Source organism: Tamandua tetradactyla, chromosome 7 (assembly GCF_023851605.1).
Source record: "Tamandua tetradactyla isolate mTamTet1 chromosome 7, mTamTet1.pri, whole genome shotgun sequence".
NCBI lineage: Eukaryota > Metazoa > Chordata > Mammalia > Pilosa > Myrmecophagidae > Tamandua > Tamandua tetradactyla.
The window spans coordinates 168473866-168488312 of record NC_135333.1 but is presented as its reverse complement, the minus strand read 5'-3'; the positions used below and the strand labels follow the sequence as shown (position 1 = coordinate 168488312).

The 14447-nt window shown below is 38.9% G+C and overlaps 1 long non-coding RNA gene and 1 other non-coding gene across 2 annotated transcripts; both read right to left on the bottom strand.

Moving 5' to 3' along the window:
- Positions 1-2346: 2346 nt before the first annotated feature.
- Positions 2347-14343, bottom strand: LOC143642841 (uncharacterized). Its single transcript, XR_013155945.1, has 3 exons — positions 13973-14343; positions 13271-13468; positions 2347-9876 (listed from the first exon to the last, which is right to left on the bottom strand). It is a non-coding gene; the product is annotated as an uncharacterized LOC143642841 (long non-coding RNA).
- TRNAW-CCA (transfer RNA tryptophan (anticodon CCA)) lies at positions 13969-14040 on the bottom strand. Its single transcript has one exon. It is a non-coding gene; the product is annotated as a tRNA-Trp (tRNA).
- Positions 14344-14447: the final 104 nt, after the last annotated feature.

Below are 14447 nucleotides of genomic sequence, written 5' to 3'. Positions count from 1 at the left end.
TCCTTGACCTCTTCATCTCCAATACTTGTTCCTCTACTCCATCTCATCCATGCATTCTAGGGGTAAGACCCTATGCTAGTTTGAAAGGATTATGTACCCTAGAAAAGCCATGTTTTAATCCTGATCCATCTTGTGGAGGCTGCCATTTCTTTTAATCCTTTTTTGGCACTGTAGGTTGGAAACTTGATTAGATTCTTTCCTTGGAGATGTGGCACATCCAATTGTGGGTATTAATCTTTGATTACTGGGAGATATGACTCTTCCTATTCCAGGTGGGTCTTGATTAGTTTACTGGAATCCTTTAAAAGAGGAAACATTTTGGAAAAGGCTTTAGAGCCAAGAGAACCACAAGAGCTCACACAGCCAGAGACCTTTGGAGATGAAGAAGGAAAACGCCTCTGGGGGAGCTTCATGAAACAAGAGGCCTGCAGAAAAAGCTAGCAGATGTCACCATGTTTGCCATGTGACTTTCCAGTTGAGAGAGAAACCCTAAACTTCATCATCCTTTCTTGAGTGAAGGTAACCTCTTGTTGGTGTCTTAATCTGGACATTTTTTATAGACTTGCTTTAACTGGGGTATTTTCACGGCCTTAGGACAGTAAATTTGCAAGTTAATAAATTCCCCTTTCTGAAAACTGTTCTGTTTCTGGTATATCACATTCTGGCAGCTTGCAAACTAGAACAGACCCTGAACCACATATCAACTACATTACCTTCTAAATCTCAATTTCAGGCATTGTAATTGTCAACCACTCTTCTTTTCTTTCTCAGTTCATCCTCATACCATCACTATAACTGAGACCTAACTGAGACCTCAAATCCATTAACTCTAATATATTTGCAGAATCTGCTATTCAGTTTCTACCATCATTTCACCATTTTCCAACTCACCCAACCTAGATTCCCTGACCAATTATTATAATCACTCTTTTGCAAACACTTTCAACTCTCTTACCCCAATGTTTATTTCCATCTTTCTTCCTTAGAAGAAACTGAACTCTGTTGAATTGAACCCTGCTTTAATTGAACCTTCTTTTTGCTTACTCCCAAGCAGCAAACGTTGCTGGAAAAAAATCATACAATACAGCTGACCAGTTCTAATTCATGAGCTCAGACTTCACGCAAGCACTTAACACTGGCTGGCAATACTATTCCATTTTCTGGACTAACCCTTCATGCCTTCACTTCTCAATTTTCTCACATTTCTTTCTCCCACCTCTTCATTTTTAGCCAGTGACCTTACCTTATACTTGAGAAAATAGAAGCCATCTTTGAGGAATTACCTCAATTTCAGACTGCCAAGTCTGCACCCATTTTCTTGTGCATCATTCTTGTTTCAGTGGAAGACTGGTCCTCCTTTCAGAACTGAATTCCACCATTTGTACTCTGGGTCCCATCCGTTCCCTACTTCTCAAAGACTTAGTTCTTTCAATCATCTCTTCTCTCTTGCATAACCAGTCTCTCTCTCTCTCTCTCCAGCACATTCCCATCAGCCTACAGAATATCAAAACTCCTTAGAAAACTCTTTTCATTTCCTAGTTAAATTTTCTGAATTAAAAAAAAAGGATTTTTTTTTGCCTTATGTTCAACCAAAAATATATAATTATCTTTTATGTTGAAAGAGGCACTAGATTTGTTTTTTAAATCCTTCAATTATCAAAGCAGTGTTACCTAAAATCTTGGGAATAAGTGAGAATCAATTTCTGTGTGAAGCCACAGCTTAAAGAAAAATTTTAAAAAGGAGATTGATGCAATTTTGAGGGCAAGAAATGCCCAAATAAATGTTTTTTTTATTCTCCCCCACCCCAACCCCCAAATCACTTGAATAATTGCCTCCATTTCCCATTTTGGGTACTAAAGTTCTTAATGTTATTAACATACAGCTGGCCTTTTTTTTTTTTTCATTAATATTTTCTTTTATTTGCATAGAATCTGATTATAAATTTAAGCCTGTCATTTTAAAGAAAGCAGAATAAGTTACTCCAAAGTAATGTCAAACATTGAGAAGCCAAAGGCCTTAAAAAATGTTTATTTCCTTTAAGTTATTTCTGGGAATTTATTCTGAACCAAAAATCAAATATGAAATGCATTTATAAAAATATTTATTGCTTCATCATTTATAATGGCGAGAGATTAAAAATATAAATCTCCAATAATAAGGAACTGGTTAAGTAACATAATATAGCTATATGATGAAATAATACATGGTTATAAAAATCATTTTCCTGACATTTAAGAATATGGGAGAATGTTCACAATACAGCATTAAGGAAAAACAAATACTATATATATGTATATATAACTTTAATACATAAGATCTCAGTTCAATAAGGATGTATGTATGAAAGTGTGTATAGGTAAGAGTTTATTTAAAAATGCATACTGAGAAAAAAATCTGAATTTAGATAAAAATGTTAGTAGTAGTTTCCTCTGGATGGTGAGGTCATGGATAATTTTTTATTTTCTGATGTTTTCCTGTATTTCCCAAGATTTCTATAATGAACACATGATTTTTATAACCATAGGTATTTAATTAGTGTGAAAAATCAGGTAATCAGTTGACTGATCTTAATTCGGAGTCTAACTTTGATTTTTGCGTGTCCAAAGTTCCATTTTATTAGCTCATCCAAAGTACATAAATTTCAAGTAACTGACAAGATAATCTAGATACCTAGACTATCTCTTCTGAGGAAGGAAACGCTCAGCATTCTGTACTAGTGGATAAATCCATTTGGAAGAATAAATGATACACTGGGAGATTTTTCATAAACTGGTTAGGATTTAGGAACTCAAACATAGATCTGTCTACTAAAGAGTGTCTTCCTATATATCACCTCTATTTAATGACTACAGAAGTTTAAGTTAAACTTAAGTGCTGGATTTTAGGTTCTTTCAAAGTTACAGCAGGTCAGCAAAAGGGTCATTCTAAGAAACTACAGATGCCCAGCCTGGGGAAAGAAGCTGAGACCTGTGAAAAGTGGCAGTTTTAGAGCTTTAACTATTAATAATAATATATGCTGCTTTACAGTTTAGAAAAGCATTTTGATATATTTTACGTTATTTGGATTGTGTGGTGATTTGAAACTGTATGTGTTGCTGGATTTGAGTTCTTAGGTTCTTGGCGATATTATGAGAAAGAATTCAAGGGCACACCACAGATCAAGTAGGCAGCATAAATTTTTAAGTATGTATGCATGCAGAAGGGCATGCTGGCACTCTCACAAGAAGATAGAGGCAAGAGGTGAGAGTTCGTGGCACTCTGGGGCCATCAGCTTTTACAGATTTTTGTTCCTTTTGTAATTTTTATTAACTGTTTTATTACCCTCCCCTTGTCTCTCCTTTCTTGATACTTGAGCCTAGATGACTCACTCAGGTGGGGGTGGTTGGTCCCAGGTGTTGTTTATTACTGTTCTTCTCAGTGATAGCTCTCTCCTTGCTTCTTGGAATTTGCCCTTTGCTCATCAGCCAGCACTGCCTTAATTCTAACCCTGCCTCATATGTACTCCAGTAAAGTATGTTCTTTAAATACATTCTGTGTCTGTGGACCCATTGTAAGTAGGATCTTTTGGTGAGGCTCCTTAAGTTAAGGTGTCTTGATCCTCTTATTAGAGTCGTTTATAAGAGAATAAAATTCAGACAAAGAAAAAGAAAGCCAGGGAAGCAAGAAGCAGAGAGCAATGAAATCCAGAAGAGACGGGAGAGACCAGTAGATGCTGCCATGTGCCTTGCCATGTGGCAATCAGATCGTGGGCCACCGATCTTCAGGAAGAGAGCATTGTCTTGATGATGCCTAGATTTGGAGGTTTTCATGAGCTCAAATCTGTAAGCTAATAAATTTCCATTGCTAAAAGCCAACCATTTCATGGTATCTGCTTTGAGCAGTTTAGCAAACTAAAACAGGTTTTGATACCAGAAGAATGGGGTACTGCTATTACAAATACCAAAAATGTTAAAAGGGCTTTCAAAAATTGGGTAATGAATAGACTTGGGAAGAACTGTGAGATGCTTGATAGAAAATTGCACAGATTACCAACAGAGACTGTTAGTAGAAATATGGATGCTACAGGTACTTCCAATGAGGCCTCAGAAATGGTGTGTCCTTGCAAACTGGAAGAAAGGCAATCCTTGTTTTAAGTGGCAGAGAACTTGGCAAAATTGAGTGCTGATGTCAGATGGAAGGCAGAATTTGAAAGTGATGAGCCTGCATATTTAGCTGTGGAGATTTCCAAACTAAATGTGGAAAGTGCTGCCTGATTTCACCTTATGGCTTACGGTAAAATATGAGAGTAATGGGTTAAGCTGAAAACTGGACTCCTGGGCGCAAAGAAACCAGAAATTGATGATTCAGAAAATTCTGAGCTTCTGGAAAATGAGTACCCAGAGAACAGTGCTTCATGTAAGAGTCTAACTGAACACAGAACCAGTCAGCCATTTCAATTCAAGTCAGGACTGAAGGTGCAGATATCCAGAAAGGATGTGTGCTGGTTTGAAACTGTCATGTACCCCAGAAAATGTATGTTCTTTAATTTTGTTTCAATATTGCTGGGTGGGATCTTTTGATTGTTTCCATACAGATGTGATCCACCAAATTGTGGATGGGACCTTTTGTGGTGGTTTCCATGGAGATGTGTCTCCATCCATTCAAGGTGGGATTGCTTACTGGAGTCCTTTAAGAGGAAAGCGTTTTGGAAAACCCTTCAAAGCCCAGACAGCCAGAGACCTTTGGAGATGCAGAAGGAAAATGCTCCCAGGGAAGCCTTATGAAATGAGAACCTGGGAGAGAAAGCTAGAAAATATTGCCATGTGCCTTCCCAACTGACAGAGATCTCCAGAAGCCTAAGACTCCAGTAGACCACCAGCCATGTGCCTTCCCAGCTGACAGAGGTATTCCAGACAGCATCAACCTTTCTTGAGTGAAGATAATCTCTCATTGTGCCATAATTTGGACATTTCCATGGCATTAAAACTGTAAACTTGCAACCTAATTCCCTTTTAAAAAGCCCTTCCATTTTTTTTTTTTGTCTATTGCATTCTGGTGGCTTTAACAAACTAAAACAGGATCTGCATAAAGTCCTACTGTGTGATGGTTTGGACCACTTAAAGCAAAACTGACAAGTTTTTCTGAGCTCTATATGAATAGAACCACTGCCAGCCTAGACTAAAAGGGACAGAAGGAAAAATAATTTCAAAGGCAGAACTATGTAAGATGAGGTCTGGATCTAAGATATCATCTCAGGCCAAGAGAGTGGATCCATCTATGTATGTGGAAAGGGTGATCATGCACTGGAGCTTGGAGTGGTTGAGCCTTCTGCCCCATTGTCCAGGAAGAGTGTTAACACTACCATTCTCTCAGGTACCCAGGTGATTGCTGAGAGCTTGGCTGCCACCCTGATACTTGATGAGGGTGGAGCCAAGGGCCTGGCCATCACCCCATGCTTGAAGATGTTGGAGCCTTCACCCATGTTTGGGGAGAGCATGGCTGCTGCACAGACACATGAAAAGGGTGGGCTGCTACTCCATCAGGCCCAGGGAAAACATCATTACCTTCATGACTCTCAGGCCTTGAAATCTAATGGATTATGTCTTCCAGGGTTTCAGAATTGTTTGAGAACTGTGACTCCTATTTTCCTTTCAGTTTCTCCCTATGGGAATGGGAATATTTATCCTATGACTGTCCCTCAGTCATAGGATAACTTGCTCTCCAGATTTCACACGTCCACAATTGGAGGTGAATTGTGCCCCCGGACAGATGACAGCTATGACAGATTTTGATGCTCTTTTGTATTAAACATTGTTTCTGAAATGATTTAAGGCTTCTGGGATATTGTGATGGAATGAATGCATTTTACATACAGAGAAAACATGTCTTTTGCGGGTACAGAGGGTGGAGTGTGGTGGTTTCAACCGGTATATACCCCAGAAAAGTACGTTCTTTAAACAAGTTAATCCATCCCTGTGGGTGTGGACCCACTGTAAGTAAGATCTTTCGATAAGGCTATTTCAGTTAAGGTGTAACCCACCTCATTCAGGGTGGGCCTTAATCCTCTTATTGGAGTCTTTTTAAGAAAATGAAATTCAGACAAAGAAAAAGAAAGCCAGGAAGAGAAAAAAAGAAAGCCAGGGAAGCAAGAAGCCGAAAGCAATGAAACTCAGAAGAGAAGGGAGAGCCCCCATGTGTCTCACCATGTAACACAAATGTCCAGGATTATGGGTAGCAGCTCCTCAAGAAAGCATCATCTTGATGATGCCTAGATTTGAACATTTTCATAACCTCAAAATTGTAAGCTTTTCAAACTAGTAAGTTCCCATTATTAGAAGCCAGCCATTTCATGATACCTGCTTTGAACAACTCAGCAAAACAGGTCCTCTCACAACCCTGTATGTGAGACCTCTAGTTTTGCCTTGCTCCAGACCAGTGATTCTCAAACTTTAGCTTGCATCAGAATTTCCTGGAGAGTGGGTTAAAACTCAGATTGCAGGGCTCCACATAACAATTTCTAAGTCTGTAGGTCTGGGGTGGGCCTGAACTTTTCCATTTCTAACTGGTTCTCAGGATACTGATTCTGGAACAACTACTCCAGGCCATTTTATTAAATTCAATTTTATTGAGAGATATATTTTCCATACCATATGTACTGGTTTGCAAGTTGCCAGTATGCTATATACCAGAACTGGAACAGCTTTTAAAAAGGGCAATTTAATAAGTTACAAGTTTATAGTTCTAAGGAAGTCAAAGTGTCCAAATTAAGGCACCAACAAGAGGTTACCATTAATCAAGAAAGGCCGATGGTCTGTAACAGCTCTGTCAGCTGGGAAGTCACACGGCTGGCATCTGCTGGTCCCTTGCACCTGGGCTCCGTTGTTTTCAGCCTCTGTTCCTATGGGAGTTCCTCACATTGCTTCTCTGGGTCTCGCTTTCATCTTTTGGCTTCCCTTGGCTCTCTCCAACTTGTGGCTTACTTAACATCCCATGGGAGGGCGCATGGCAATGTCTGCAGGGCTCCAAGCATCTCTAAGCATCCATGTCTCCCCTTTCTCTGTCAGCTCTGAAGTTTCTATTGACTTTCTCTCTGTCAGCTTTGTTGTTTCTGTCATTTCTGAGTCTCTCCAAAATGTTTCCTCTTTTAAAGGACTCCAGTAAACTAATCAAGACCCACCTGGAATGGGTGGAGTCACATCTCCATGTAATCAAAAGGTCACACCCACAATTGGGTGCCCTGAATCTCTGTGGAGATAATCTAATCAAAAGATTCCAACCTACAGTATTGAGTCAGGGTTAAAAGAAATGGCTGCTCCCACAAGATTGGATCAGGATTAAAACATGGCTTTTCTGGAGTACATAATACTTTCAAACTGGCACATCCCATCCTCTGGACCCAAAAAACACATGTTTTTTTCCATATATAAAATACATTTACTCCATCACAGTATCACAAAAGCCTTAAACCATTTCAGTAACAGTATAAATTTAAAACCAGTACAAAATCTTATCAAAGTTAGTTATAGGCATTGTCTGTTTTAAGCAAAAAGTTTCTTCTGGCTCACAGACCTATAAAACTGAAAACAAGTTATCTGCTGCCAATATACAAAGGAGAGACACTCATAGGATACATGCTTCCATTTCCATAGGGAGAAATAAAAAAGTAAACAGGGGTCACTAGACCCATACAGTTTCTAAAACTGGAGGGCAAACGCCATTGGATTGAATTTCATTGGATTTCAAAGTCTGAGAGTCATTTATCCTCAGGGCTTTGAAAAGCAGTAGTCCCACCCTTTCTAAGGGCCTACGCAGCAGCCTTGCTCTCTCTCCACATGCTGGCATGGAGTTTGTAAACTTGGGGGCCATTGAGGAGACCACCTTTTTCTTGGCTCCACCCTCTCCAAGCAGTGGAGCCATACCGGGCTCTCTGCCAACTCCAGGACACATGAGCAACCCCTCCAGAACAATGGGGTGGGAGCCAGGCTACCTGAGGCCTGAGGGAGCACAACTGTTCCTGAGCAACTAAGTGGAAGACCCACCCTCTGCTTCTGGGGCAAACTCACCCTCACCACGTGTATGGGTTTGTCTGCTCTCCTAGCTTGATTTTTCTTGGCTTCAGACCTTAGCTTCCATGGTTCTGCCTCTGAAGACATTTTTCCTTCACTTTCCCTCTTCTGACCCTTTTAGTCTGGACTGGTAGCGGTTCTGTTCATACAGAACCCACAACACTATTGTTGCCTTTCTATGCAGTATGCTGGGATCATGCACAAATCCCTTCTGGGTAACTCCATCTCCAGTCCTTACTTGTTTTGTAATGGCTGCTTGGATAAATCCTCATGTGGGGCCCTATTAACTGGGGTTTCACTTTCTGGAAGCATAGAATTTTCCAGAACACCATTTTCTGTTTTCTTTGTACCCAAGAGTTCTGGTCTCAATTTGTCTCTTTCCTCTTACATTTTACTATTGCTGCGAGGAGAAGCCAGACTGCATTTTTCACATTTAGTTTGGAAATTTCTTCTGCTAAATATCCAAGTTCATCACTCTCAAATTCTGCCTTCTATGTACAAGGAATACCCTCCTTCCAGTTTGGATCAACACATTCATCATTTCCGTCTAAAGCCTCACCAGAGGCATCTTTAGAATCCACATTTCTACCAACAGTCTCATCAAAGCATTCTAGGCCTTCTCTATCAAGCTCTTCACAACTCTTTCAGAATCTTCTCTTTATCCATTTAAAAAGCTGTTCCAACTGTTTGGTATTTGCAAACTGTAGCAGCATCCCACTCCTCTGGTATTAAATCTGTATTAATTTGTAAGCTGCTGAAATGCAATATACCAGAACTCCATATAAATCGTCCAAATTGTACAATTAGCGGTACACAGTAGCATATAGCTGTCATTCGTTATCACAATTGATTTTTGAACATTTTCCTTATTCCAAAAAAATTAAGAATAAAAGTAAAAATGAACACAAAAACATCCCATACCCCCCTCCATTTTTTTTTGTCTTTTTTTTCCTTACTCCTCTGTCCAAACACTGGAGAAGGGGTGTCAGTTACAAGGTTTTCACAATGACATGATCACACCTTAAAAGCAATATTGTTATTCAGTCATCTTCAAGCATCAACACTATTGGATTACAGCTCAACAGTTTCAGGTACTTCCCTCTAGATACCCAATATTCCCACCTTTTTATCCAATCCCTCAAGATGTTTGCAAATACTTTTTAATCTTCTTAGGCCATTTTCTGTACTCTTTGTAAAGCCAGATTTGATCCTGTCACAGCCTTGCATAACACCTCTGCCTTGGCCGCATAATAAATTCTGAGAAAGGCATACAGGGGACTCAGTGACCTGGCTCCTGTTTACCTTTCCATCTTCATCTCTCCTTCTCTAGTCATACTGGGAGAACTAGAAGTTCTACAAAGAATCCATGTTCTTTCTTCTCTCTAGAACCCTTTGCATATACTGCATGTATTTATAACAGTACTTACTTGCTCTTACTAGGACCAAGCACTACTATGTTTTAACTCATTTGTACAAAATTATATTTTTGTGAAGTAGAAAAGGCAGGTTGTATCACCTCTATAGTTGAAAAACCTGCTCCCTGGGATGTTATGTGATAATTACTGACTCACAGAAGACATTCAAATGTGTCTGTTCCATGAATAAATGCCTTAAAGTCTCATAGTAAATATCTAATTATTTTTCAAGATCCTCCTCTATGATGTCTTCTTCATCTCCCCAAGGCAGACTTAACATTTCTGTGTTGGCATCCCCACACCACTCTGTTCATGCTATTTTCACGGCACTTCTTCCAATTTTCCATGGTATTTGGTGGCTTGACATATGTCTCCGGTGGCTCAAAAGAACTTTTTTTAAAAAACATTTTTTATTCTGAAATATAACATATATACAAAATTGGTAAATTTCAAAGTACATTTTGACAAGTAATTATAAAACAAATTTCAAAGTACGGTATGGGTTACAGTTCCACAATTTTGGGTATTTTCTTCTAGCTGCTTTAACTGGAGACAAAAAAGAAATATTATATAATGATTTAGCAGTCATACTCATTTGTTAAATCTTATATTCCCTATTACAACTCCTCCATCAGGTTTGATCCTTCTCCCAATCTTTATGGATATTTAGGCAAAGACCATTCTAACTTCTTCATGAGAAAAGGGGTTGTTGGCATTATGGGGTAGAAGGAAGTTACTCTTAGGCATAATTATAGCCAGGCTTTGCTTCTCCATTACAGAATTAAATTTCATAAGGTCAAGCCTCAAAATCAAGGGGTTGGCCTACTAACTTGGGAGTTCCTAAAGTATGAAAGAGTATCAGGGATTTCCCAGGTGGGAAAGTTTTTTCTCTAGTCCCTCAAGGGACTTTGCCAATACATTTTAATTATTTGCCCAACATTCTCTGGAATGTTTCCTGGTATTACATTAAGCTGAATTGCAAGACCTCATTCCCAATTCTAGCCTTCATGTGCTTAGGTTGTTTAACTGAACCTGCGAGACAGATTAAGCGAGATTGTGTGTTACAGATAACTTATGTTTTGGACAAAATAAAACTCATCCTTTGGTCTTACGTAGTAGGTGAAGTTCTAAAATACAATTTTCTGTTATGTTATTTTATTATATCAAATTTGAGTATTTCTGTATCTTTTTTACATTAGGTCCAACCAGATCTGCTTCATTTTTATCTCTAATTGAAGCCTGATCTTTTCTCAGCTTCTTTAACAGTGAGAAGCTACTGCAGAACTCTAACTCTGAGTCTTAGGTGTCACATAGTACCCAAAGTTCCAGGAAAATATCAGCTTATACATATACAGCACAGCAGCTCAGAATTTAGAAGAAAAAATTAAAGCTCAGGAATAAATGTGACTGATATAAAAACTTACTCTCTAGGCCCCTGTTTTCTTATAAGTATTTTCTAAAAGAGATCATACAATATTTGTACTTTTCTGACCTATTTTGCGCAACATAATCTCCTCATGTTTCACTCACCTTGTTGCGTGCCTCTCGACTGCATTTCTTTTTGAAGCTGCAAAGTATTTGACCATAAGTATATGCCACCATTTGCCCGCCTGCTTCTCAGTCAATGTAACCTTTAGCCATCTCCATCCATTGTGTATCATGGATAATGGAGCCATAAACATTAGTGTGCAAATGTCTATTTGAGTCCCTGACAAACAACTGTTTTACTCAGTGTATCACCACCGCTTAGCATGGTGCCAGGCTCATTATAATAGTGTCAGTAAATATCTGTTGAAATGAATGCTCTAAGCTCAACCCAATTCAACAGAAGAGGGAAAAACCAAATACACAAAGTGAAAATACAAACCTATAGTACTATATTAGGTTGAATCACATTAAATTCATAGTTAATGTTTTCAAAATACTGTACAGAAAAACTCTGAGACTTAATAGAACATACCTAGTAAAAATCGAAAAATAACTTTTCCAATTTGCTATTCATTGTTCAACAGATATTTGACAATAGGCCTGTAAGGCACTATTCAATATTAAGAATTCTGGAGCCTGCTAACAAATAGGTGAATCTGGTAAAGGATATATGAGTATTCTCTGTACTGTTCTTATTTATTCAACTTTTCTATAAATTTGAAATTATTTCCAAACAAAAAGTTAAAAGATAATTTATCAATCACTATTCATACATAGCTCAAATGATCAATCCATTTACAATTAAGTAAATGAGATTTTTTAAATTTCCCTTTAAGAATACTCCTACCTAAGAGCTGGCTGCCATGCACACCCTCACTCACGGCTTCTTTTGGGATTTCTGAGTGGTCACCTTTACACAGCTTCAATCTCGTGGTACTGCCACACTGCTTTCCTACCTGATCATACGATACAGATTCCCACCAGCAGAATATTCTACTTCATCACGTACTTGCTCATGTTTGATTATCAAACTTTCAAATTTTGCCTTTCTGCAGGGTGTAAATGGTACCCACTGCTGTTTCAAATTTTATTTCCCTAACTGTTAGTATGGTTGAGCATCCCCATATATTTATTGGCCTCTTGGGTTTCCTTTCTGCTTACATCTTTTGTCCATGCTTCTCCTATGGGATTATTTGTATTAATTTTATTCACTGACATGATTCCTTTTATTTTTTTATTCTTTTATTGTAAACCTTAACAAACATACAAACATTCCTGACATGCAAACATTCTATATATGGGATATAATCAATGGTTCACAATAACATTACATAGTTGTATATTCATCACCATGATCATTTTTTTGAACATCTGTATCTCTCCAGCAAAAGAAACAAAAAGGAAAAAACTCATATATACTATACCCTTTAACCCTCCCTCTTGTTGACCATTAGTATTTCAATCTCCTCATGTTAACCTTTGTTCCCCCTATTATTTATTTATTTATCCACATTTTCACTCATCTGTCTATACCACAGATAAAAGGAGCATGACATGATTCCTTTATATGGTGTGGGTTCATCTTTTGTCACTTATTGGAACTGAAGATACATTCTCCCTCTCAAAAAAAAGAATAATCCTACCTATAAAGTGGCACACTGTATAACAATTTTAACAAATGCTGAATATTCAATGATAAAAAAAATTAGAGAATTATACCAAAGGAGAAAAAAAATAGCAGATTACCAATAAATTACACTATGAACTCCTTTTTATTTAAAAAAGCCTACTATAGATATACAGAAAAAAATGGACAGGTACTGAAGTACACCCCTCAGATTCATTAGCCCAACTTAGACCTTGGTCTGAGGTCACTGGAGAGCCTCAAGTCTTAATGCCTCTAGTGCTACCTGGGGATGCATTCAGGTCAGATCTATGAAGAACCAAAAGAGGCTGTGACTTCCCAGCTACTTGTGGAAGTTATTCTTTTGCTCTTTCTCAAGTACTTAAAATAGAAATAACTAAATATATTACCTGGGTTTCATAATAACGCAATCCAGGGAAAATTAATGCTCAAAGTGGTAAACTTTGACCAAACAGAGAGGAGTTAGCCAACAAAACCCTCTTCCTTTCTTATCTGACCTTTCCAAGTGTGGTGAATCCACAGAGTCTGTCTGAAGTTACCCAAACCAGCTGTGTCTTCACTGGCAACCAGCTTTTCCCCTCACTCTTGCCCTCAGACTGAACCTCCCATTAAAGCTTTAGCTGCTAAAAAAAAAAAAAAAAAAAAAAAAAGAATTCTGGAGCCTACAGAGGTGAACGACTAAACTTTGCTCACTTCTGTTAAAGAGATTAATAGTCAAAAGTGGAATGTGACTTACCACCACCTCCTGGATTGGTGAAAATATAAAAGGCACATCGGCCTATCTCTTAAGTCCAACAGCTTGTAGAACATCTTTTCAATAGTTTGCTTCCACCTTTATTAACGTCTATTAAAGTGGAAGACCTGGAGTTGTCACCTAGTTTGGAATTTTGGGTGACCCTTGTCAGGTCACTTTTCCTGCGTGCCACAGCCACATCTGTAAAAGAGGGATATCCTTCACAATTTGTAAGGTTGTTTTGTTTTTTCTACTAATGCACTTAGAACAGGGCTTACCACTTGGTCAGGGCTAAGTATATGTAAATTATAATATTCAAATTTACAAGCTGTAACTCTATTCTCCTTGGTTTCAAGACGAAAACGGACTCAAAATCTTTTTGGAAAAACTGCCGGTATATTATTCATTTCCTGTGAAGGACCTGAAAGGGCTGATATGCTCATTAACGCACAGCAGTTAATAATCAACGTCTACACATTATGCACTTTAAATGACAAAAACTCACTTTCAAGACTAAATAGTACAAACATCGGATTTTAAGAATCTTTGATGGTGAGGCTTATCTCTTTGCAGACTAAGGATTACTAGGATGACATTTGAACGAGGAAGGTCTCAGTCTAACGCTAAAAGAATTTTCGATAAGTGGCGGGAATACATCTAGTTTCCTAAAGAAAAAAGTGGATTGAAAAATTAAAAAGGTCTGACCCCGACGTGATTCGAACACGCAGCCTTCTGATCTGGAGTCAGACGCGCTACCGTTGCGCCACGAGGTCCTGCTGGGCTGGGGCTCGCGCGGTTTCTTAGGACTCGAAGAACATGGCGTCTCTTCCGGACGCCACGGACCTTACTCCCCTATCTCCCTTACTCGCCACCCAGCAGTAGCTGGAAACCGATTTTCTCTAGCGTCCAAACTTTTCTGACAGCTAGCCCCCTACAGAGGTTGGGACGTAGGTCAGAAAAAAAAGATTTCCCTCTGCCAGGTTCCTAGGATCCAGAGAAATCACAACTTCCTCCTCTCTACAAGCTATTTCCGCTTTGACCTGCCAGCCCCGCCCCCTGAGGGGCGGTCTCCTGCTCTGCCCCCCTCCGCTCATTGGTCCTTCCTGCAGAGTTGCCGCCCCAGCCGGAACCTGGCAAGGCGAAACTGCGCACGCGCAGACGTTTGCCGAGTGGCGGGTGA